Source organism: Hyaena hyaena, unplaced genomic scaffold, assembly GCF_003009895.1.
Source record: "Hyaena hyaena isolate Hyena2069 unplaced genomic scaffold, ASM300989v1 scaffold_200, whole genome shotgun sequence".
Taxonomy (NCBI): domain Eukaryota; kingdom Metazoa; phylum Chordata; class Mammalia; order Carnivora; family Hyaenidae; genus Hyaena; species Hyaena hyaena.
In genome coordinates, this window is record NW_024080834.1 from 1,073,664 (window position 1) to 1,098,474 (window position 24,811).

Genomic DNA, 24,811 nt, shown 5'->3' on the forward strand with positions numbered 1-24,811 from the left:
GAGAGAGAAAGTGAGTGAGGAGGGGAAGGGCAGAGAGAGAGGGAGACAGAGGATCCCAAGCAGGCTCTGAGCTGCCAGTGCAGAGCCTGACCTGGGGCTCCAACTCGCGAACTGTGAGAACTGTGACGTCATGACCTGAGCTAAAATCGAACCACCTGAGCCACCCAGGTGCCCTGTTCAACGAGTTTGTTTAGAGTGCCTACCATGTGTATCAGTAGCACTGTGAATTTTTAACTTCATGAGCTGATAAAATAAAAGTTCTCTCAACCTGCCACTGGTGTGTCTCCTCTTCCCAAAAGAGAAGAGTGTTAGCTATGTTTCTGAGGGCTGAGAATTTGTTGTTTGCCAAAAGCATAGTAACCACTTCCATCTTTCCTGCTTCAGAGAACAAGACATTTAGGAAATTATTTTGTTTAAAGCCTTGTTTGAAAACAAGACATTTGACAAACCACAAGAGACTCTTAATGATAGAGAACAAACAGCATTGGTGGAAGGAAGTGGGTGGGGGATGGGCTAGATGGGTGATGGGTATTAAGGAGGGTATTTGTTACGATGAGCACTGGGTGATGAATTACTGAATTCTACTTCGGAAATCAATATGGCATATATGTTAACTAACTAAAATATAAATAATAATAATCACAAAAATAAAATTTGTAGCACTCTCAAAAAACAAAGTAAAAAAGGATATTTGACATATCTTAGAAAAAGTATCATGTTTACCTTTTTATTCCCTTTTTTCATGCATAGGTAAGCCATCCATAGACTGAAAACGTGTCCGTAATATTATGAATGCGTTTCATATGAAAAGAGTGAAAACATTCTTCCCCATATTAAGTTTCTGTTAGAACTTCAATTTTATGTATGAAATGCTTTAAGCTCAAACTTAACAATCTTCCAACTTAAAATATATAATGTAACATATTTCATAAAGATCCAGAAATTTGTTTCTATCCAAGCTAGTATAGTTTTTAAGACGCTATCAAATATCTGAAATATTACATCTCAGTTTTCTGCATTTTTTTTCAATGAGAGAGGTAGAGAGGCCAAATGTCAGGTGTTTCTTTTACTGTTGACTTTTCTAAGCCTCCTCAGAATTTCCCAAAGTCCAAATATTGTAGACCAATATTATCCAAAAATTAATTAATTAAGATAAATAAATCACAACTGGTCTTAATTTATCTTTTTAGCTTTATAGTGCACAACGCCTCGCCTGTTCCTCCACTGACTCAGGCAAAAGCTGTGTCATATCCCAGTAGTTTATTTCTGACTTTGTCAGAATCCCCAGATGCTTTCTCCTCCTCCATATCCCAGATGATTCTCATACCTTCTCCTCTCTTTTCTAACTCATGATCTCCACCTCATTCTGATTCCCACCGGAACAATCAGAAAAGGGTTTCCAAAGGGTACCGTCATCCATTTATCCACCAGCTCACCTTTACCTGCCCCTTTTTCTCTGCTTTCTCTCACATTAACAGTTATGACTTATCTGCCTTCCTTCATGGATGAGATCCTATCCCTTCATCTCTACTCAAGGCCATTGATCCAGACATTCTCCTACATCACTAATTTGTCCCCTCTCCTGAATAATTCCCACAAAGATGTAAACATGCTGTAATTTCCCCCCATTGAAAACAGAAGCAAAACAAAACATTCTTTTGTCCACTTCTCCATTCAGTCTATCCTGTTGCTTTACATCCATCACAGCATGGGACAAAGTGTTGAAAGTGCTATGCTTGCTGCATCCAGTTCTCCTTCTGGTCTCTCTCGAGCTCATTCGAGTAATGTTTTCACTCCATGACTCCAATGAAACTACATTTAGCAAGGTCACTAATGACTTTCAAGTAGCTAACTTCAATGGTCAGCTCCTAGTCCTCATTTCGTTGATCCATCCACTGCATTTGACACATTGAGTTTCTCTCTCTTCTCTGAAGTGCTCTCTTCATTTGGCTTTGAGGACAACACACTCCACCAGTTTTCTTCTAGTTTATTATCTCTTTTGCTAAGCTCTACTCCTCCCCCCAATCTCTTGACATCCTCGTACCCAGAGCTCAGTCTTTAGACTTCTTTCTCTCTTAACTCACTCCATTAATGATCTTATCCAGTCTCATGGTTTGAAAAACCATCTAAATGCTAATGACTCTAAAATTTATAACTCTAACCTAGACCCCTCTCTCTGTCTTGAGTCTCAGACTCATATATTCATCTGCCTACTTGAAGTTCCTCTTGGATATTTTATAGTCATCTCAATCTTAGTAGTCAAAAATAAACTTCTGGATCTCCTGTTTAAATCAGCTCCTTTCATATCCTGCATTTATTTGTACCAAAAAATCATGGAATCATCCTCAACTATTCTCTTTTCCTTCACCATCACGTCTAATCCCAGAAGAAATCCTACAAGCTCTACCTTTAAAATATATCTTAGAATCTGATCACTGCTCACTCATTCCACAGCTTCTAACCTGGCATGAGGCCCCACATTTTTTTTAATGTTTATTTATTTTGGAGAGAGAGAAAGAGAAGGAGCAGGAGAGGGACAGAGAGAGAGGGAGACAGAGAGACAGAGGATCTTAAGGAGACTCTGCACTGACAGCAGCAATCCTGATGCAGGGCTTGAACTCACAAACTGTAAGAGGCTTTAACTCATGAAGTTTGAGATCATGACCTGAGCTGAAGTCAGACACTTAACTGACTCAGCAGCCCAGGTGCCCATGAGACCCCACATTTCTTAACAGTACCATTACAAGAGAACTTTTACTGGTTTTCTGCTTCAGGCCATACCTCCATGCATTCCATTTTCAAACACAGCACCCAGTTCATGTACAAGTCATTCCTTTGATCAAAACACTTCAATGGATACCCATCTCACAAAGTTAACGTCCTTACAATGAGCAAAATGCACTGATGTATCTGATTTTAAAAAAGAAAAAAGTAATATCTCAAAATGAAAGTACTTTTGAACAATCAAGGTTTAAAGTGATGAAAGTTCTTTGACAACTCTTAAGTTGTTTATATCAGTTAAGGACAGCTAAGTAGTTGGTATATACTGCTAGAAAAGTGACAGCACAGGGATGCCTGAATGGTTCAATCAGTTGAGCATCCAACTCTTGATCTCAGCTGAGGTCATGAGGCTCAAGTCATGATCTCATAGTTCAGGAGATCAAGCCCCAAACTTGGCAGCTAAGAGCCTGCTTGGGATTTTCTCTCACCCTCTCTCTTTGCTCCTCCCCTGCTCTCTCTCTCTCTCTCAAATAAGTAAATATTTTTAAAATGTTAAAAAAATTAAAAAAAAAAATAACAGCACAGTAGTTTTCCCATCTGTATTGTTTACTACTTAAATTTTTTCATGCCAAACACAGTCACGACATATCATAGGCATGAAATAAGTATTTGTTAAATGAATGAGGGAAAGTACAGGGTCTAAAGTCATCCTGCTGATATGGAAGACAGAGATAGTTCACAGCTGAGAAGTGGCCATTAAGGTGGAGAGTACATCACAGTGTAACTATGGGGAAATGTTTGTGTTTATATATATATATAACATATATATGTATAACATATATATATACATATATATAAATTATTACTTATATTACTTATATAACTTATATATAATAATAAATATAATTTATATTATAATTATATAAATAATATATTATATATAAATTATATATATATAATGCTTATGGAAAACATGTCAAGAGGCTTCTTTTTGTGGAAAATCAGTTCCCAACAGATTGACCTAGAAAGATTTTTTTTAAAAAAGTGTGTATTTTTAAATAATAGTATGAAGAATAGATGATGGGGAAACCAGGCAAAAATCTGAAAAAAAAAAATTCCATGGCCTATTTGTAATGTATGGATGCAGCTCCACATTTCGTTATTTGGGGGAAAAATAATCATATAAAAGGCTTAAGCTTTTGTTCATTCTTTATCCTGTGGGGTAAGCAGTTATGTGCTTGGTTTAACAGAATTTTGAGTACCTGGCCCAGGCCTGACACACATGTGTGTGTTCTCACCCACAAAGAAAATGGGGCAAACCAAGGATTTTAGCAGTATCCACTACAAAGCAGTCAAAGAGAGCCCTAAACTTAAACTGGAAGAAATTATTTTTAGGCAACACAATACAATTGATAGAAAATATGAGATTGCTCATGTTCCTATCATTTTAGATCTTTTTTATTGAATCCTTGCTTAATATGGAATCTTCTAACACAGTTATATGAACATATACCTATATATTTGCATCTATAGTATAAATATATAGATTTTATAAAGTATATATATATAAAATACAGATTTTTTCTATCTAAAATTTAATTTATTTAAGAATAGCTCCTATTACAAAGTCATATTGTAAAGTAGTTTCCAAATCAAGTATTTTATAAATATGCAAGCAAATTTCTTATTAATTAACTGACATTGAATTGACAATTTTAAAAAATTTTTCAACTAGCATAACTAAAAAACAACAAAAATACTATATACTTTCATCATCATTTCTAAAATGAAAAGATATGTTATGTAACTCAAATAGGAGGAACAGTATTTTTAAATAAAGAATATTCCTTTAAATTAACAAAATGCCTCCTTATACAACTCTACTATGTTTCTTTTGTTTTTCTCCTTTGCCCTTGACTTAGCTGACACTAACTTGTGGATCCATCCCTGGGTCGGAGTCCCTCTTTGAAATCCATTTTAGAAAAGGAAATAGGCTGCTGGAGTGTGCACAACAGAGTAGAAATGTCCTATTTATTTAGCAGATTTATCATCCTGAAATTCATAGAAGGCCATAGGGCATGTCATACTAATATAACTCATGTGTTGTGGTATGATAACATCGTGTGTACACGAGGGATTTATATGAAGTATGAAGAAGGGCTTCTTGCTTTCAGATAAATAATGGGATGAGTTAACATCTCAACTCCGGAGAAAAATATGAGTACAGAATGGTTCTGATAAAAGGTGTAAGACATCAAACTAAATTATATTTAGGGTGGCCCCAGATCTGATGTTAGAGCACTGCTGATTCTTGGAATATTAAAATTGTTCTCATATAGATATTATCTTGTTGAGCCTAACGCAGTTAACTGATGAGTTCTAAAGATTTTTCTCTCTACAGTATAAATGGCAGCCAGCCAAATGCCAATGAAAATTCATATTTTTGAATTTTCATTTGCAAAAAAATATGATATGTGCCAAGAGTTCTAGTTCATTTTGCCTGTTAAAGTTATTCATGTTTCCTCACCATAATAAGTTGCTTCTTTAGGTGAAAGGAGATTAATAAATGTTCAGCATTTAATGAAGCCCCTGCATACTCTGTAACTTCTTTTATTGTACTCTAGTTTTTATCTCCAAACTTTGGTTAATATGCTAATGTTGGCATATATCACATCAACTTTCAAAAACAGCTTATTCCTAGAATTTTTAATATTTTTCTCACTTTCCTGTTTGAAGTCAATTAATCTATCATCAGTAAAATCACTGTTAAGTGCTTATTGACAATCCTTAGCAATAAGACTCCAATTCTGACTTTATTATATTGGACGCCTTTTAGACTGCTACCTTGCTTTATGTTTTAATGTGAGATATCTAGTCTGATTATCTAGAAATAACTAAGAGTATCAAGTAATTTTATTCAATCTGAAATAATTTTATTTTGTTACTTTATTTTTAATTTTTAATGTTCATTTATTTTTGAGAGAGACAGAGCACGAGCAGGGGAGGAGTACAGAGAGAGGGAGACACAGAATCCGAAGCAGGCTCCAGGCTCTGAGCTGTCAGCAAAAAGCCTGATCTGGGGCTTAAACCCACAAACTGTGAGACCATGACCCTAAATGAAGTCAGCCACTCAAGTGACTGAGCCACCAGGCGTCCAGACTCTGAAATCATTTTAATTAACTGAAACTACCATGTAGCCTGACAGCTCTGAGAGAAGTGATTAAAAAGAATTATTATGATAAATACCAAATAAATACCAAATAAAAATCAAGTTTTGTATTTTTAAAATCATTCATTCTTGTTTTCATTTATGAACAGAATTCATTTTCCAATGGCAAAATATGATGGCATAACTCTGGTGAATTAGGCAAAACTGCTCAATGGTCATTGCTTATTAAATCATAGGATAAATCAATTTTTATGAAGAACTTTCATCTAAACAAAGTATTTTTCAGATTGGTTAAAAATCCTATCATAGTTGATTAAAAGGCATTTTAGTTCCTACTATGTATGTTAGACACTATGCTAGAGGTGACAGAAATACAAAGTAAACAAATCAGATTTTTTTTAAGGAAGAAACTTATATTGTGAAGGTAAAAGAAGTAGGAAATTATTCATTAGCAGGATAAGCGCTGCAACAAAAGTAACTGTGGAAACTACCGAATCACTTAGGAGGGACACTTAATGCTTTAGGATGGAAGAGTGTCTAAGAGAAAGGTTTCTGGAAGAATTGGCATCTAGGCTGACACTTGGAGTTAAGCAAGAGTCCGGGAGAAAAAAAAAGAGGAATGCTTCTGGAGAAAGGGACAGCATGAGCAGGCGGCTAGAGGTGAGAGAGTTTAGTGGTTTGAGCATCACAGGTAATTTAATGTGGCTAAAGTTTAAGTGGAAAAAAAGATTAACAAGTGAAAAAGATGAACTGAAGGCTCTGAACAGAACCAGCAAGCAGAAAATCAGTAAAAACATCATTGAACTTAACAACATCATCAATCAATTGGGTGTAATGGACATCTATCAACTACTTCATCTAACAATATAATAATTCTTCTTGAGCTCACATGGAACATTCACTGAAAATAGACCACATTCTGGACCATAAAACAGACATTAACATTTCTTAAAATGTGTATTTATTTATTTTGATAGAGAGAAAGAGAAGGAGAGCATGAGCAGGGAAGGAGCAGAGAGAGATGTAGAGAGAATCCCAAGCAGACTCCATGCTGTCAGTGCAGAGCACAATGTGGGGCTTGATCTCACATCCTGTGAGATCGTGACCTGAACCAAAATCAAGTCGGATGATTACCCAGCTGGGCCACCCAGGGGCCCCTGACTTTAACAAATGTAAAAAAAATGGAAGTTATACAGTATCTGCTCTCAGACCCCAGTAGAGTTAGATGAGAAATAAATAACAGAACGATAGCTGGAAAATTCTAAAATACTTGGAGATTAAACAACACAACTTTAAACTGTCCATGGGTTGAAAGAGAAATATCAAAAGAAATTTTAAAATGTTCTGAACTAAATGAAAAAGGAAGCACAACTTACTAAGATTTGTGGGATACAGCAAAAGCAGTGCTTATGGGGAAATTTGCAGCATTGAGTGCATATATTAAAAGAGAAGGAAGGTCTAAAATCAATCATCTGAGCTTTTTACCTTAAAGGAGTAGAAAAAGGAGTACAAAATAATCTAAAGTAAGCAGAAGAAAAGAAACAATAAAAATTAAAGTAAAAATCAGCAGCTCTTTCTGACCATGGGTCCTGTTCCTGTGCTTTAATAAATCACCTTATGCACAAAAAAAAAAAAAAATTGAACAGACATCAATAAAATTGAAAACAGGAAATCAAGATAGCCAGTAAAGCCAATAGCTGGTTCTTTAAAGAAATCAACAAAATAAAAAATGTCTATCCAAGCTAGCGAAGAAAAAAAGAAGGAAACAAATTACTAATATCAGAAATTAAAAAGGACATCACCATAGATCCCATGGACGTTAACAGGATAATAAGGGAATACCATGAAAAACTTTATGTTCTCAAATTTGATAACCTAGATGAAATAGACCAAATCTTTGAAAAGACATAAAATACCAAATGTCAATCAAGAAGAAATAGACCATTTGCCCCTACATCAAAATCTATTATTAAAGGAACTTAATCAATAATTAATAATTATACAAAACAGAAAGCACTAGGTCCAGGTGGTTTTCACTGGTGAATTGTACCAAACATTTTAGGAAAAAAATGTGCTAATTATCTACAGTCTCTTTCAGATGATAGGAGCAGGGAAAGTGCTTCCTAATTTATTCTGTGACGCCGGTATTACCCTAATGCTACATCAGACAAAGAAATTACAAGAAAACTACAGACCAACATCTCTCACAAACATAGATGCAAAAATTCTCAACAAAATTCTGTTGGCCCTTAAGAAATGCAAGACCCGAGGTACTGACTAGCCCCCATGCCCTGCCCAGTTGAAAATCCATGTATAACTTTTCATTCCCCAGAAATGTAACTACTAATAACTTACTATCGACCAGAAGCCTTGCTGACAACATAGACAACTGGTTAACACATATTTTGTATGTTCTATGTATGATATACTGTATTCTTATAATAAAGTAAAGGTAAAGCTAGAGAAAAATCATAATAGAAAAACATTTATAGTACTGTGCTATATTTACTGAAAAAAAATCATGTATAAGTGGACTTGTAGAGTTCAAACCCATGTTGTTCAAGGGTCAACTGTATTAGCAAATCTAATCAAACAATGAAAATATATAAGAAGAATTATATACCACGACTGAGTGAAATTTATCCCAGATAGGAAAAGCCAGTTCAACATTCAAAAATCAATTAAGGTAATCCATCACATTTATAGGATAAAGGACAAAAATCACATAGTCAAATCAATAGATACAGAAAAAGCATTTGACAAAAATCCAACACCATTCATCATAAAAAGCTTTCTCAGTACACTAAGACAGGGAAGTATTTTTTCTGGCTATAACTTAAATCTTTAAGATCAGTTAAAATGGTATACTTTTATGGCAAGTTGTATGTCTAGGTTTTGTTTTTCAACTTAAGACATTAGATCTTTGGATTTTTTAGCAAAATAAATAAACAGGTGATGCTTAGATCGATAGGTTTAGTCATGTTTCCTGAGGCATAGCTTATATACAACAACTTCATCTATTGTGTCTGTTTGGTTCTATGAACTTTGAAAAACACATACAGTCGTGTAATCACTACCATACTCAAGAGGAAAACAGTTCTATTATTTCCAAAATTTCCTTTGTCTACCATTGCAGTTGATGTCTTCCCCCACCTCCACTGCTGGCAGCTACTAATTTGTCTCCCATCCCTACACTTTTCCATTTTCCATGAAAACGAATCATACAGCATATAGCCTTTTGAATCTGGATTCTTTCTTTCATTACAATGCAGTTGAGGTTTACTGATATTTCTGCATGAGCAGGACTTGTTCCTTTTCATTTCTGAGTAATAGTCTGCAAGCAAATGGACATTTAAGTCATTACCGTGACCCAGGGGGTGAATTATTTACTTCTTAGGTCAAAGTGCACCGTTAGGTTCAATAGATTCCATTGCCATGATTTTTGAAAATCGTCTCAATAATCTTTTCTTCCCAAAGTTAAAATTTATGAGTCAGATTATGCATGTGTCCAAAACAAAAGACCACATGAAACTGAAGGTTAGAAAGAGGCGGTTTTTCAGACAAATAATTTGGATCAAGAAGGCTTGTGGGAGAGTGGCCAGCTATTAATCAGGGAGGAAGGTGTCAGGGAATGGATGGGACTATACGAGATTGGACTGAAGGAGGCTGGAGGAATCCACTCCATTATCAAGGTCTCCAGGGGAGGCCTGGTAGGTATTGTGGAAAATAAGGATCATACTAGTATTCAAAGGATAATTAAAAAAAAAAAAAAAGCAGAGACATGATTCTCATCTAGATTTTAAAAGGAACATATGTCAAGTATTTTTAACTCATCAATGATGAAATTGGTAAGATGCTATAATCAGTTAAAAGGGAAATGATATATTTATAAATTGGGGATATTAAAATGAATATGCAAATAGAAGCTTCTTCCACAGTAAGCAAAAGACGTCATTTGAACCTCTATGGAACAGAATTTGCATGTCATTCTATAGACAAACACTATTCTGTTTTGTATGAGTTACTTACAATTTTACAGAGTTGCAAAATACTCTTCATCATGTTAGAATCAGATAACACAGAAAGGTGTTCTCTTGACAGGCCAGGCTAATTACTGCCCACTGGCCAAATCTGGTCCATAGTTACTTTTTATAGAGCCTGTAGCTAAAAATGGCTTTTCTATTTTTAAAGGGTTGTAAAAAGCACAGACCCACACACACACAAACAAACAAACCAAAAACCAACAGCAGCAAAGAAGGATAAGCAGCAGAGATATATGTGGCCCTTACAGGAGAAGTTTTTTGTCATTTGTTGACACTTCCTCCCAGTGTAGAGGTCAACAAAAGATGCCACTAGGCCACTCCAGGTGACTGCCTGATTTTTGTAAGGTTTTATTGAAACACAGCCGTGTGCGTTTTTTACATACCGTCTATGCATGCTTTTGTGGTACAATGACAGAATTAAGTAGTTGTGAGAGAGAGAAAACAGAACTATTGACTGTCTGGCCCTTGATAGGAAAAGCTTGACTATACCTCTCTATATAGTATGTAATTCTCCAGTGAAACACAAATTTATTCCTCCTGTGAAAGCTATTTTTTCCTGCTTCCATGATTTCCTCTGATTTTTTTCACTTGATTTTTCTCATTTGTTCCTTCCTGTCATCCATGATTCTTTCCCCTATCTTTCCCCCTCTTTAACTCTTTCTTTCTTCTTTTTTTTTTTATATTTTATTTATTTCTGAGAGAGAGAGAGAGAGCAGCGAAGGGTCAGAGAGAGAGAGACACAGAATCTGAAATAGGCTCCAGGCTCTGAGCTGGCTGTCAGCACAGAGCCCGACGCGGGGCTCAAACCCATGAACTGTGAGATCATGACCTGAGCCGAAGTCGGACACTTAACTGACTGAGCCACCCAGGCACCCCAACCCTTTCTTTCTTATTTAAATAGCTATCATGTGAAACTAAAATACAATATTTAAGAATAACTTATTGAATAAATGTTTATATTCCTTCTTGAGTCTAAAGAAAAACTGTATTGTCTTTAGTCTCACCACCTCCAATGCTTTAAGGGTCTAAGTTAATCAGAAATTACTTCTCACTGTGTTGTAAACAGGTGCCTATGGTTTGGTGGGGGGTGAGGGGCAAGAGGCAGGCACTTAGTTGCTGTCCCCACTCAGGGCAAAAGAAGGAACATTTGTTTACATTTCAGTCAGTGAGGACTGAGAAAGTGGCTTAGTATAACCTTCTTTGAACAGCTCTTAACTTCCACCAGCATGTAGACTCAGCTGCGTGAAGCTGGGAATCACTACTGAAAGTGTAACATCAGCATTTTAAAACATAATTGTATAAATGTAATAGGATATGTAGCATATTATATCATAAATATAAAGTGTCAGCACATTTTTTAATGTTTTTATTTATTTACTTACTTATTTTGACAGAGTGAGAGAGATAGCATGAGCAGGGGAGGGTCAGAGAGAGAGGGAGTCACAGACTGAAACAGGCTCCAGGCTCTGAGCTAGCTGTCAGCACAGAGCCTGACATGGGGCTCGAACCCACGAACCGCGAGATTATGACCTGAGCCAAAGTCAAGCGCTTAACTGAGTGAGCCTCCCAGGCGCCCCTTCAGCACATTTTAAAACCAACAATTCCCAAGCAGTTTTACAAGGAAATGTTTTCTGTCATTCTCCACTCCGCTGATTTTCCCGTGTCTCCCTAATTTCTTCCTCCCTTTTTATATTTTCTTTTTACCCCTGTGCCTGTCTTATGTTGTCATTTTTCTCCAAGACTGTCCTTTATCCTCTTCTCTTTCTATTCTATAGTCTCTGTCTGAGCTCTCTCATCTATTCCTTTTATTGTACCTGCCAGTTGATGATTCCCAGTCTGGATCTCTAACTGAAATATAACTAAAGCTATGGCATGTATATATAACACATATTAAATTGCTATCTAGACTTCAGTGTTATTGCGTCAAACCCCACACAGCATCTCCCAATCCACCCCATATACTTTTATTTCTACATTCTTCTTCATTAAGCATCGAGAAACAACCCATACTACTTTTGGCCTCAAAATGTCTTTAGTGACTGCCATTGCTTTGGCCTAGGCCCTCATCATCTCTCATCTAAACTGCTGCAGTCATCTCCTTGGTATCTTGACATGATATCTATCCCTGTGGGATACTCCCAAAGAAAAGCTTCCTAAAATATTGCTGGTCAAAGTGTGATCCACAGACCGGTAAGCAGCCAGCATATCACCTGAGAACTTGGAAATGCAAGCCCTCACTGGACATACTGAATCAAAATTCAAAGCTAAGAACTTTAATCCCCAACTAATTTGTATAAGTTTTTGAGTATGAAAAGCATCGCTCTATATGATATCCCTTTCCTGAAACCATTTTGTGGCTCCCCATTGCTTATAGGCTGATGTCTAAGAGCTTTTAGTGTGGTATCCAGAGGTCTCTGTGACTTGGCAAATATCTACCTCAAAACCCCCTCTCTTATTGCTACCCTTATTTCTCTCTCACCCCCAGAGACATACCTAAATTATCATGCTTGCCTATTTTGAACACTGAATATTTCCAAAGCACATGTGTCTTGTCCCATTCTGTTTCCCCTTTCTGTAGCTGTCTGCAGACCTGAATGCTTTGCCTAATTCTATCCTATTTGTCTTTCAAGATTATTTAGTCCACATTGCTCCGTTATTATTTTGTGCCTATCTTTGTTCTATCTTTGTATTGTAATTTTTTTGAAATAAGAATATATTGGTTCATTTCCCCACTCAACTGGGAGCCTCAGAAAGCAGGAAATAGGTCTTATTCATGAGTATATTCCTAAGTCTTAGCATAGTTCTTGAACCTAACTCAAAGAGAAATTACCATTTATAAAGGTATATAACTCAATATGGACTATTGATTCAGAAAGACATTGCCAACAGGTAGCATGAATATTGCTTTAGCTATGTTCATTTAGCTATGTCTTATAAGTTCTTCATCTACCTTGGGTTCTAATATCTACTTTTCAGCTCTTTGCATTTTTATATAATAAAGCAGCAACTTCACTAGTATGTGTATTCTGAATTACAAATATAAAAGACGTGAAAATTTACTAAGCATATATATTTACTGAGCATCTACTAGAACAGGGCTAGTCTTATTGAGATGTAACATTGTTTTTGTTGCACTTAAAGAGATCTAAGTGCTTGTTTTCCAAAAGTTATAGCTATTATATTTTATCACTTTTCATGCATGATAGATAAAAGTACGATGTCATATTTATCAACAAAGGCAATGAAATGTCATTTAGATGTTCATTGGACGATCAGTCATCTGCTGACAAAGCATAATTGAATTTTGACTTTTGTCTGTGAGACTATTACAACTAAAAACAATTAAATATTTTGTCTATGTACATTTTTAGCAGGGCAAATCAGAGTTGAAAGTGAAAGAACAAAAAAGATTAAAAAAATTCTTGCAATTTAAGCCTTAATCTCCTTCATGACCCAATAAAAACAGGTTTTACCCTTATTAGTTAAATAACTAGTAATATATTTTAAAATCTAAATGTAAGTATGTTGGCAGAATTTATCTAACTTTAAAATAACTTTATTCATTGCACAGATACTCACATCTTCTACGTTCTAGGCAGTCTTTCAAGCCTTGGAGACATAGCAGTTAATGGAAAACACTGTGCTTACAGAGTTTATATTATTTTTTTAATGTTTATTTTTGGGGGCAGGGGGAGTGAGAAAGGGGGAACAGAGGATCTGAAGCAGGCCCTATACTGACAGCAGAGTGCCTGATGTGGGGCTTGACCTCAGGAACTGCGAGATAATGACCTGAGCCAACGTTGGACGCTCAACTGGCTGAGCCACCCAGGCGCCCGCAGTTTATGTTCTAGTGGTGGGACAGACAGCAACAAGTAGCAAATGAGTAAGGCATACTATTATAGACAGGTTCTCTGAGAAACATAAAGCAGGGCAATAGTACAGTGTATGCAACGTTGGGGTGCAGGGGAAGGATGCTATTTCGGTATAGTAACCAGGGAAGTCCTCTCTGAGAAGACAGTATTTAAATAGAGAATGGAAAAAGTGAGCAATTTATTTTTTTAATTTACTAGTATTTTATTAATTATGTCATAATTATGTCAACATGTTATATATTTTTATTAAAATTTTTTATGTTTATTTTTGTTTATTTCCTTTTATTTATTTATGTTTATTTATCTTTGGGAGAAAGAGAGAGACTGAGCGTGAGCAGGGGGTGCTGCAGAGAGACAGGGAGACACAGAATCTGAAGCAGTTTCCAGGCTCCATGCTGTCAGCACAGAACCCTGCATGGGTATTGAACTCACAAACTGTGAGATCATAACCTGAGTTAATCATGACCTGAACTGAAATCAGACACTTAACAGACTGAGCCACCCAGGCACCTTGTTAATATGATTATATTAATAGATTTCCTTATGTTGAACCCCCCTTATTTCACGGGGTTTGGGCATGCTTGAATACCATTACTAGAACACCTTTCTCTTCTGGCTTGCTTGTTACTTTTTACCCCCTCTTTCTTGGTCTCATTTTTTGGTTTCTTCTCTAATCTTTTAATGTTCAAGTGCTCCAAAGAAATCTTTGATTTCTTTCTACCCTTGAAATTATCAAAGTCTCATCTTTAACTACTATCTATATGCTAAAGACTTACATAATTATATCTCTGTTCCAACTCTTTCCTAAGCTCCAAGCATGTTTATCTAGTTGCCTATTTGATATCTCCTTTTGGTTGTATGAATTCCTTTTAAATACAATATATCAGAACATTTCTTGATCTTTCTCCTTCAACATTGCTTACAATGTTGAAGGTTCATCTTAATAGTTTTTGGGAATAAAAACTATGGAGTTTTTATTGCCTCCTCTCCCTCCAACACATCAATTCCTTATGGCTATATTTTCAAAATATATCCAAATGCCAGCCACTTCTTACCACTTCCATACCTACCACACTGCTCTAAGCTACCCACTTGCCTGGAATACACAGTATTCTCTGTTTTCCCTGACCCCACCCTTTCCCATTACAGTCTACTCTCAACATAGCCACTAGAGTGATTCTTCTACTATGTAGATCATCTATGTCTATTGCTTGGATCAAACCCTCCAGTATCCCTATTTCACTCAGAGTAAAAAGCTAATGCCTTCATAAGGTTCCCTAGAGGATCTGGTGCCATTACTTCTTGGATACCATCCCTACTCCTCCATACCTCACTCTGTCCCCACTCCACTAGCCTCTTTGTTTTTCTTTGAACAAGGCAGACATACTCTGGCCTTGGGGCCTTTGCTCTGGCTGCATCCTGAAAAAGTGAGCAATGTAAAGGTTGAGTGGGGGAAGAGGTATCCCAGACAGGGGTAACAGCAAGTACAAGACTAAGATAAGACTGAACTTAGGAAGTTTTCCACAGAAATAAAAGGCAAAGCTTGTTGGAATATGCAGAATACCAGACTGAATGTTGTAGGGCCATAGGTCAGGATAGGCATCTCAGATGACTTAATGAGTTTGGACTTTATTCAAAATGTGCTAAGAATCCATTTAGGCAGCAAAAATTTGTGTAATAATTCCCATGTTAGAAAGATCACTCCAACTGCTGTATGGAAAAAGAACCATAGAGAAAAAAATGCAAAGAAAGGGGTTTGGCTAGGAGGCCATTACAGGAAATTAGTAGTTGTCTCTTAGATTTCTCCCTGTGTAGGTGGGGAGAAGCAGTTGAAATGGAAGTATATTATAAAGGTGAAGCTGACAGAGTTTCTGTTTGCTTTAGATTGAAGGGGATTGAAGAATAATCAAAGCAGACTTCTCTTTTCTACATCAATGTAGAGAGGCCAGGCAAGCAGTGTCATAGGTATGACTGGAGCTCAGAGGACACAGCAGGGCTGGAAGTACAAATTTGGGAGTAATCTGCATCTAGATGATATTTAAAGTCCAGGGACTGGATGATAGCATCTAAGGAAGAAATGAATGCAAGAAGGCGTAAGGGTCACCCAAGTCGTACACTATCTAGAACCAGTGAGGAAGATTGAGAAATTGGAGCCAGTGATGTAGAAGGAAACCCAGGAAGCAGATCAGGCGTCATGAGTATGTGACCTGTGTAGCCACAGAAGGACCTGTGCTTGGATGCTCAGCTGCCACCAACTCTTCATAATTTTATCTTTCAGCTTGTTTTGTAAAGTGAAATCTGATGGGACAATGGAGTATGCAAGCTGAGGAGAGAAGATAGTGCAATATATATGTCCATCATTCCTTGACACACAATTCACATTGACGATGCTGCATGGGCACAGTATTCCAAGGGCCCCACAGCTTGGGTGTTCAAGGAAGACTCAAGTACAAGTAAATATATTGTACCTGCAACAGAACTAGTGGTCGTGTTGCTGCTGGCAGTCTCAAGATTTCTTGCTTCCTTTCAAACCAGAAGATGCTTTTAGAGCAGAAAGAATAGGCAATAGTGATGTAAGAATCATGAATAACCAAGGAATCCTATCTCCTCTTTTTTCGGTTATGTTACTTCCCTCTTAAGCACTTACATTGAAGACAATAACACAGAAGGGAAGGAAAGGATAGAAAAACGCATAGATGCTTCTCCTTTCATTCCTTCCTTACCTATCTATAAGCCAGAGGTAGAGAATATTGATAGACTCTATGTGGATCAGAAAGCAAAATAAACAGTAGTGTTAGTTTTGTTCAATGCTTCCACTGTTCTGGGAGGAATTAAATATATATACATGTATGAGCTCGTGTGTAAATCATATGAGTTAAATGCTCTTATGTTTTCATTTAAATTTGGCATTGCAAAATATTAAGACGAATGGCCAAATTCATGCTGATAATTCTAAGTTTAAATTTTTTCTTTACTTATGAACAACATTGAAAGCAAAAAAATACCATGACAAGCTGAGAGACAGTGGAGGAAAGGAAAACCACCTTATGAATTAGTACCTTATAGATATTTCTTTCCCTTTTTTAACAAGGGAACCTATAACTTCGTCTTTCTTTGGGCCCACAAATTATGTAGCTGGCTGTCAAAGAAGATGGCCCTGGAAGTAAAGAAAGTGCTTCCAGAAGGAGGAAGAGGTCTGTCAACACTGTCAAATGCTGCTGAGAACTGAGTAAGATAAGGACAGAAATTTGATGATTGCTTTTGGCATGGAGACTATCTAATTAAAGTGAATTCTGTCAGTTCAGATGGTGAAGTGTATGTATATAATAGTTTGAAAGTAGGAAAAATAAGCAGGGAGTTTTATACACTCATTTTTATCTGCGACGTTCCCATTTAAATATATTAGTTTCATTTATTCTAACTGTATTTCAAGAATAGCATTTGCTCAGTGATAAATAGAATCATTCTAGAACTTATTTATTTTATTATAAATAATTATCAGTCTAATTAAATTATATACCTTTCATATCTTCTACTGAAAATTTTCGTATCTTTTTCTCCCGTTTTTTTTCCCCTTTCCTTTGAAGATGCCTACATAAAAGGTAGTGAACTATTATTAGATCAAATTTGGCACTAAAATAGTTTTTTAAATAAATACCTATATATTTCCCACTTTGTTAGCGACATAAAAAAGTAGATTGAACACAATGACAAAATTTTTACCTTCTCAGTGTTGTTATTTCCATAAAAATAAATTTTCTGGTTCGTTATATAGTAGCTTAAGTCAGCCACTAGATGGCAGATGTTACCATAGGCAGCAACTTCTTTCATGAAACTTATGAAAGTTTCATGTTATAAGAATTGTTATAAGATTGTTCAGAATTATGATTTGCAGAAACAGAAAATTCTATTGATCCATCCTCTCCATCCTCCCTGATCTTAAAGAACTCATTATGGGGGGTCTGATTTGTACGACAGTTTTCCTTACATAAAGATGGAAGGAAAAAGCTTTTCCCTCTACAGGTAATCCCCACTTTGCGAAAGTTCATATTATATTGCTTCGCTTACATTAGTGCCAGTTATTGCTAACTGAAAGAAATCCAAAAATTTTCAATTATAGGGGAAAAAACATATTACAGTACTCTTCCTTTTATACCACTTCAGCTTTTGAAGGGCTTCATAGGAATGCTCTACTTTTGGATAATGGGGAAAACATGTATAAGATGGATCGTTCTGAAAGCAATTTTGGAATCTTATCAACTCCATAAAATATAAAGTCGAATCACAAACCTGAGTAACAAATTGCATTTATATGATTATGAAGATGAATGGCAATGCACTGGAACGTTTTCAAGCAAGGCCAAATGGATAACCTCATTGATCTTGTATCTTGTGTCTTACAAAGAAGGACATGACATAAAGATCACAAAGCAAATCTAATGTATTTACTGCTATGTTAAACTAATTGCATCACATTAAGAAAATCTTTTCTATAGTGTTTGTTCATTTGATCACTATGTTAGTTATTTATTCTGTATAGGCAGTTCTAATTGAAAAGTGCAGTAAAGAAGCAAGGAACCTGCACTAGTAGAATAATGTACACCAAAGTGTTTAATGTTGCCTCTCAAATATAAAACTTGAATTTCAGAATCTGCTAGAGATTGTAATTCTAACTAAATTCCTTTTGTGGAGTTACATGCTATGCGTGTTCTGACTGAGGACTTGAAATCTATTTAAGCAATATAGCCTTATACAGTGTGAATGTTTGTAAGTTTACGGTTTTTCTAAGTTAACATACTGACCTCACCTTATGATAAAGGGATTTCTTTTCTGATAGACAATGTTGTGAATATTTCATTTTATTAAGATAGCTGTGGATATCCTGCAATATTTCACACCAGGTATCTTTTTTAATGTTTGTTTATTAGAGGGAGAGAGAGAGAGAGAGTGAGAGAGAGAGAGAGAGAGCATTAGTGGGGGAAGGGCACAGAGAGAGTGAGAGAGATAATCTCAAGTGGGCCTCACACTGTCAGCGCAGACCCAGCATGGGGTTCAAACTCACGAACTGTGAGATTATGACCTGAGCTGAAGTCAGATGCTTAACCAACTGAGCCATCCAGGCACCCCCATATATCTTTTTTATTGATTTGGGGGTAAGTGGTGGGTAGAATAGGAATTGATTAACATGAGGGAAAATTTTATAATTTAAAAATAAAGAATCAAGGTCGAAAATAAACCAAACTCCCTACTGGAACTCTCTAACACTCCTGAGTTTCTCTCCTTCCTTGTTTCCATGACCTGCTCTCTCATTGCTTTTCCTCCTCTGTTGGCCTGCCTCTGCTTAGTCTCTTCCCTGGGTTCCTCTTCTGCCTGCTTTTTAATTCTTTGCTCTCAGCTTTTTCTTACCACTCTTCACTGTTGTTCTCTACACTCTGGAACACTTGATACATTCTCCATGTTTCAGCTACAATGAATACACTGGTTGCTCTCCAAATCTTAGGAGTCAGCATCATCACACAGGGGGCATAGTCAGGCTCTGGAATTAGGCTGCCTGGGTTGAGATGCTGGTTTGACCACTTAACGTTTAAGGGATCTTGATAAATTACCCAAGTTCACTACTTTCTTAGTTTTCTATCCTGGAGTTTGAAGATGATAATAATCCTAATATCTTGTTGTTAAGTTAAAATGAAGCAATTCGTGCAATGTAACTAGCACGGTATTTGGCAAAAAAAAAAAAATAATAATAATAAGGACCTAATCAACATTTCATCTAGAGCTTTTTCTTAGAAAGTAGAGCCACTGGATATCTCCACTCAGATAACTTTCAGAAGCCTTAAAATTATTATGCAAATCTTACAAACCAATACCTTACCCATCCTCCAAATCAGTTCTCTTTCTTAAATTCCCTACTTAAGATTAACAGTGTTATCTAATTTTGTCTGTCACATTTATTCAATTCCTATATCCTGTTAACTCTACCTGGGTTTATTTCCTCTGGTTAATTTCTATTCATTTATTTTTAAAATTATTTTATTCATTCAGGAAATGCATTGTCAACTGTAATGGGATCTAAAGATGCACTTATGAACAAGACAAATAGTATAGAGTACAAGGGAAGGCTGATATGAAACAGAAATTACAAGTAATTCTTATTTTAGTTTGTCTTATCCGTGATTCCTCACCTAGATTTTTACAAATATCCTCCAACCTCTCCTCCTTATGCAATAGCTGTCAAAATTTTGCTAGAATTTTCTCTTTAAAACACAAATCTAAATCTTAAAATATTAGCCAAGATAATCCAACAGCACAATTTTTAAAAAATGGATATGACCTAGATGGTTTTATTTCAAGATTGTAAGGATTGTTCACTATTAGTTAATCCATTATTATAATGCATTATATTAATAAATTAAGAAGAAAAATCATGTGATTGTCTCTATACATTCCGTAGATGTGCTAGAGAAAATGTAACATCCATTCGTTTAAAAATACTTCTTTTTAAAAACTTGAAAACTTTCTTAGCATGTTATAATGCATTTATTTCATCCCCAAATCTGGGGAAACTATCAGTCAATGTTTAATGTTTAATATTTAATGTTGTAGTATTTTTCCTCTAAAGTCAAGAAGAAAGGTACCTAGTATATCCATAGAATTTAGCATTATGTTGCAGATACTAACCAATGCAATTAGACATGAGAAAGCAATTACTAGAATGTGAACAGGAAATGAAGAGCTAAGCTATATTTATTAAGAGATATAATTACATATCTGGACATTCAAAAGAATCCATGGTAATCAATGAGAGAATTTTGTAAGGTAACCAATTATAAAATGACAACATAAATATCAATAGCATTTATATACATACATACACACACATATATATATATACACATATGTATAAACAAAAATGGAATGTATAATTGAAGATAGGACCACATTTATTACAGAAAATAGAGATAAGGGAAGAACATATCTTGACATAAACTTAATATTCAGTACTTATGAAGAAACAGAACTGCAATTGCTTCTGAAAGAACTAGATCCTAATGAATAGAAAGACATATCAACTCTGTGAGAGAAAGACAGAAGCCAACATCATAAAGCTGTCAATTCTTCTTAAGGGACAGGAGGAAAAGCCTTATCAGATTTTTAAAAAGTACTATGAAGCCTTTATAATTCAGTTTATATTAGCACATGAAGAGGCAGATGGACTAATAGAAAAAAATAGAAAACCCATAAATAGAGGCATTTGTATAGGGACATTTAGTATACAGTATAGGTAGCACATCAAATCACTGGGTAAAAGATGAACTTTTAAATATGTTGTTGTTTTTGTGATTATTGGAGAGCCATATGGAGAAAAATGAAATTGGATCCATTTCTTACACCATGAGCCAGGATAAATTCCCAACAGATCAGATATTTAAATCAAGGGAAAGAAAAAGAAAGATGTATGTATTTGAAAAAGCACTGTGAATTCCTAAATAAGACTCAAAATCTAGAAGCAATGAGAGAAAAGATTGATAAATTGCATTATACAAAAATAAAATTTTTTTCACAGTAAAAACAAACTGTAGGGAAAGTAAAAAGTACAAATCATGGCCTCAGAAAACATTTTTTATAAAATACACTATAGAAGGCATACTAATAAGACTAATAATACAAAGGTCTCCCTCACACATAAAGAGCTTCTAAAAATTAAGATAAAAAGGGCCAAGAAGTGATCCTCAGAAAATTCAAAGAAAAAGTCATTCAAATCTCTCTTAACTGTACGAACAGTTGCCCAACCTCACCACATAACAAAATGATACTTATTAGTGGGTGATGGGTACACTGGTGCTCATTACATACATGTTATGTACAAATCCGATCATGTCACTCATCTGGTTGAGCACTCTGAATGGCTTCTCATAGCCTGTAGGATGAAGTCCTAACTCCTTAGAATAGCATTTTAAGACTCAGAATCCGAGTTCTGCTTAAGTGTATAGCTTAATCCCTCAGGATTACGTAGCTTCACAACACTATGCTGTGATCACATCAACAGTTTTATTGTTCCCCAAACGAGGCATGTATTTTTTCATGTCCATGCCTTTGCAATGTGCTATTTCCCCTGTCCATAGTGGCCTTCTCTGTGTTCTGCTTGACAAAATCCTGCCATTCTTCAGGATACACTGAAAGCTCAAGCTTGAACTTCCCTTTGGAGCCTTTTGCTTGCTCCTCTGCATTCCTAGGCTTTCTGCAGGTGTCTGTTGAAGCCCTTCTGCAGTAACTGACTTATATGGTTGCCTCTGCTGTGAAGATTACACAGTTTCTTGCCCCAGTCACCCAGTGCCTAGCATAGTACCTGGCCCCCAAAGGGTAACACGCTGTTGAATAATATAATTATAATTTTTAGGCATTTGCCAAAGAGTCTTCAGAATTTCCTGTATAAATCTTCTTTGAGGACAGATATCAAGGAGAATAGAAGCTAGAAAATAGATGTCTTGCAGATTTTGTTTCTTAGCACCCTGAGTTTTGGCTATTGGGACTCTCTTAGTTCGATGACAAAGATTCAATTTGAACTAGCTCTGCAAATGGACTCCTAATATCAAACCTTAGAAAATAAATTTGGCCTCAGAGACTGTGTGTTTTTCTCCACCTCCGTCTATCTGTCTGGCTGTCTCTCTCTCAGACACACATACACACACTGAGGCATGCACACATGCATACACATATGCACACATACATACCTCTGCCTAATTCTGATTGTTGCCTTCATCATCTTCATCATGATCTCCATGAGGCAGGAACTAGTAGAAGATAGCTCTGGCCTTATAATCTTATAGTCTCATTACTAGCAAGGAACAAAACTATTTCCTGCCTCCAGTTAGAAAAATTCCATGAAAATACTCCAATTGGCCTGAGTCCCACATGTATCCCCAGACTAAAAAGGCTGAGGGTATGATTGACCCCAGTCTGGCACCATCCTGGGGGTGGCACAATGTGATTGGCAGGCCCTGTCAGGATTGTGCTTGGAATGTGAGAGGAGCAGCTCTTCAAGACAAAGATCCTGTCTGGGCATACAGAGGGATAACGCTCCACCATACATGTGAAGGAAAAAAACAAGATATTGGAAGGAATGTTATATAATTTTTATGATTAAAACTTTCTTATTCTTGATAAATAAATATTATAACTCAAATGCATGATAAAAATATATGAGATAAGGGGCGCCTGGGTGGCTTAGTCGGTTAAGCGTCAGACTTTCGCTTAGGTCATGATCTCGCGGTTCGTGGGTTCGAGCCCCGCGTCGGGCTCTGTGCTGACTGCCAGCTCAGAGCCTGGAGCCTGTTTCAGTCTGTGACTCCCTCTCTCTCTGACCCTCCCCTGCTCACGCTGTCTCTCTCTCTCTCCTAGAACTAAATAAAACATTAAAAAACATCAAATTCTTTAGATAAGAAAACACATCAACTTCCTGAGGATCACTTGTGACACAGAGAAATTTGGAGAACTCCTCTGTGCTGCATTTGGGATTGCTGGGAGAAAGAAAGCAAACATACTGGAAAAGTTGCTTAGTCCTTTCAGCAGAGATGAACTGCTATNAGGTCATGATCTCGCGGTTCGTGGGTTCGAGCCCCGCGTCGGGCTCTGTGCTGACTGCCAGCTCAGAGCCTGGAGCCTGTTTCAGTCTGTGACTCCCTCTCTCTCTGACCCTCCCCTGCTCACGCTGTCGTATATATATATATATCAGATAAGGGGTGGCTGGGTGGCTCTGTTGCTTAAGCATCCGACTTCAACTCAGGTCATGATCTCACAGTTCATGAGTTCGAGCCCCACATCAGGCTCTTTGCTGACAGCTCAGAGCCTGGAGCCTGCTTCAGATTCTGTGTCTCCCTGTCTTCCTCTGCTCCTTCCTGACTTGTGTTCTTCCTTTCTCTAAAACAAATAAACATTAAAAAAAATTTAAAATATACATGTATGTAAAACAAAAGGAGCAGTTGACCAAGAATCTTATTTGGACATTTTTGTATTTTCTTTTTTCTCCTTTCTAATTTTTGTGTTTATTTTTTTCTATTTATTTTGAGAGAGAGTCCACACACGCACATGAGTGGCAGAGGAGCAGAGAAAGAAAGAGAATTCCAAGCAGGCTCTGCATAATCAGTGCAGACCCCAACACAGGACTTAAACCCACGAACTGGGAGACCATGACCTGAGCTGAAATCAAGAGTCGGGAACTTCACCTATTGAGCAACCCAGGTGCCCCTCTATTTAAAAAAAAAAAAAAAAAAATTTTTAAATCTTATTTTTATTTAAATAAGGACCCACCTAAAGAGTAAAATTCCAGAGACTAAACTTTCTAAGTCTGATATATTTTATTCCTTGTCAACCATATTCTCTTTGTTCTTTCTTACACTGAGCCTTTTCCCTCACAAGTCAAGTATAATATTCCAAAAAAGAAAGAAATTGGAGAGAAAAAAAATTTCTTCTTTATGAATAAGTTATGAATAACTTACTCATAAATGAGTAAGCTTATGAGTAAGCTCAAAGCTGCTTTTGGAGTAGAAAAAAAATGGAATGAGCAGTTCTGTGATATTCACTCTTAACCAAAATTTCCAGCAGCACCTGGGGTGCTGTTCTAATGTCACAGTGTTCAGTATCAGAAAACTGGGCTGGTTGAGTGAGTTTACCACCAAACTCTAGGAATAACTCTGGGGACTGCAATTAGGAAGTGTTGCCATGAGATGTCACCATGCTGGCATGGTAGCCCTAACAGCTTTCTCGCATGCATTTGGTCCACATACATTTAAGTGCCCATTATGTACAAAGAACTGTCCAAGGAACAGTGGATGGACAAGAGAAAGTCCTTGAGAAGTTAGCCCTCCGTGGGAAGAGAAGTGTGCTGAAGTGCTGAGAAGGATTTTGAAATAAATAACATTTCTTAGGCAAAGTAAATTCTTTAAAGATATATTTATTTTGTTTATCTGTATTTTCTGCTGTGTTTCTCCCAATGAACATACATTTCA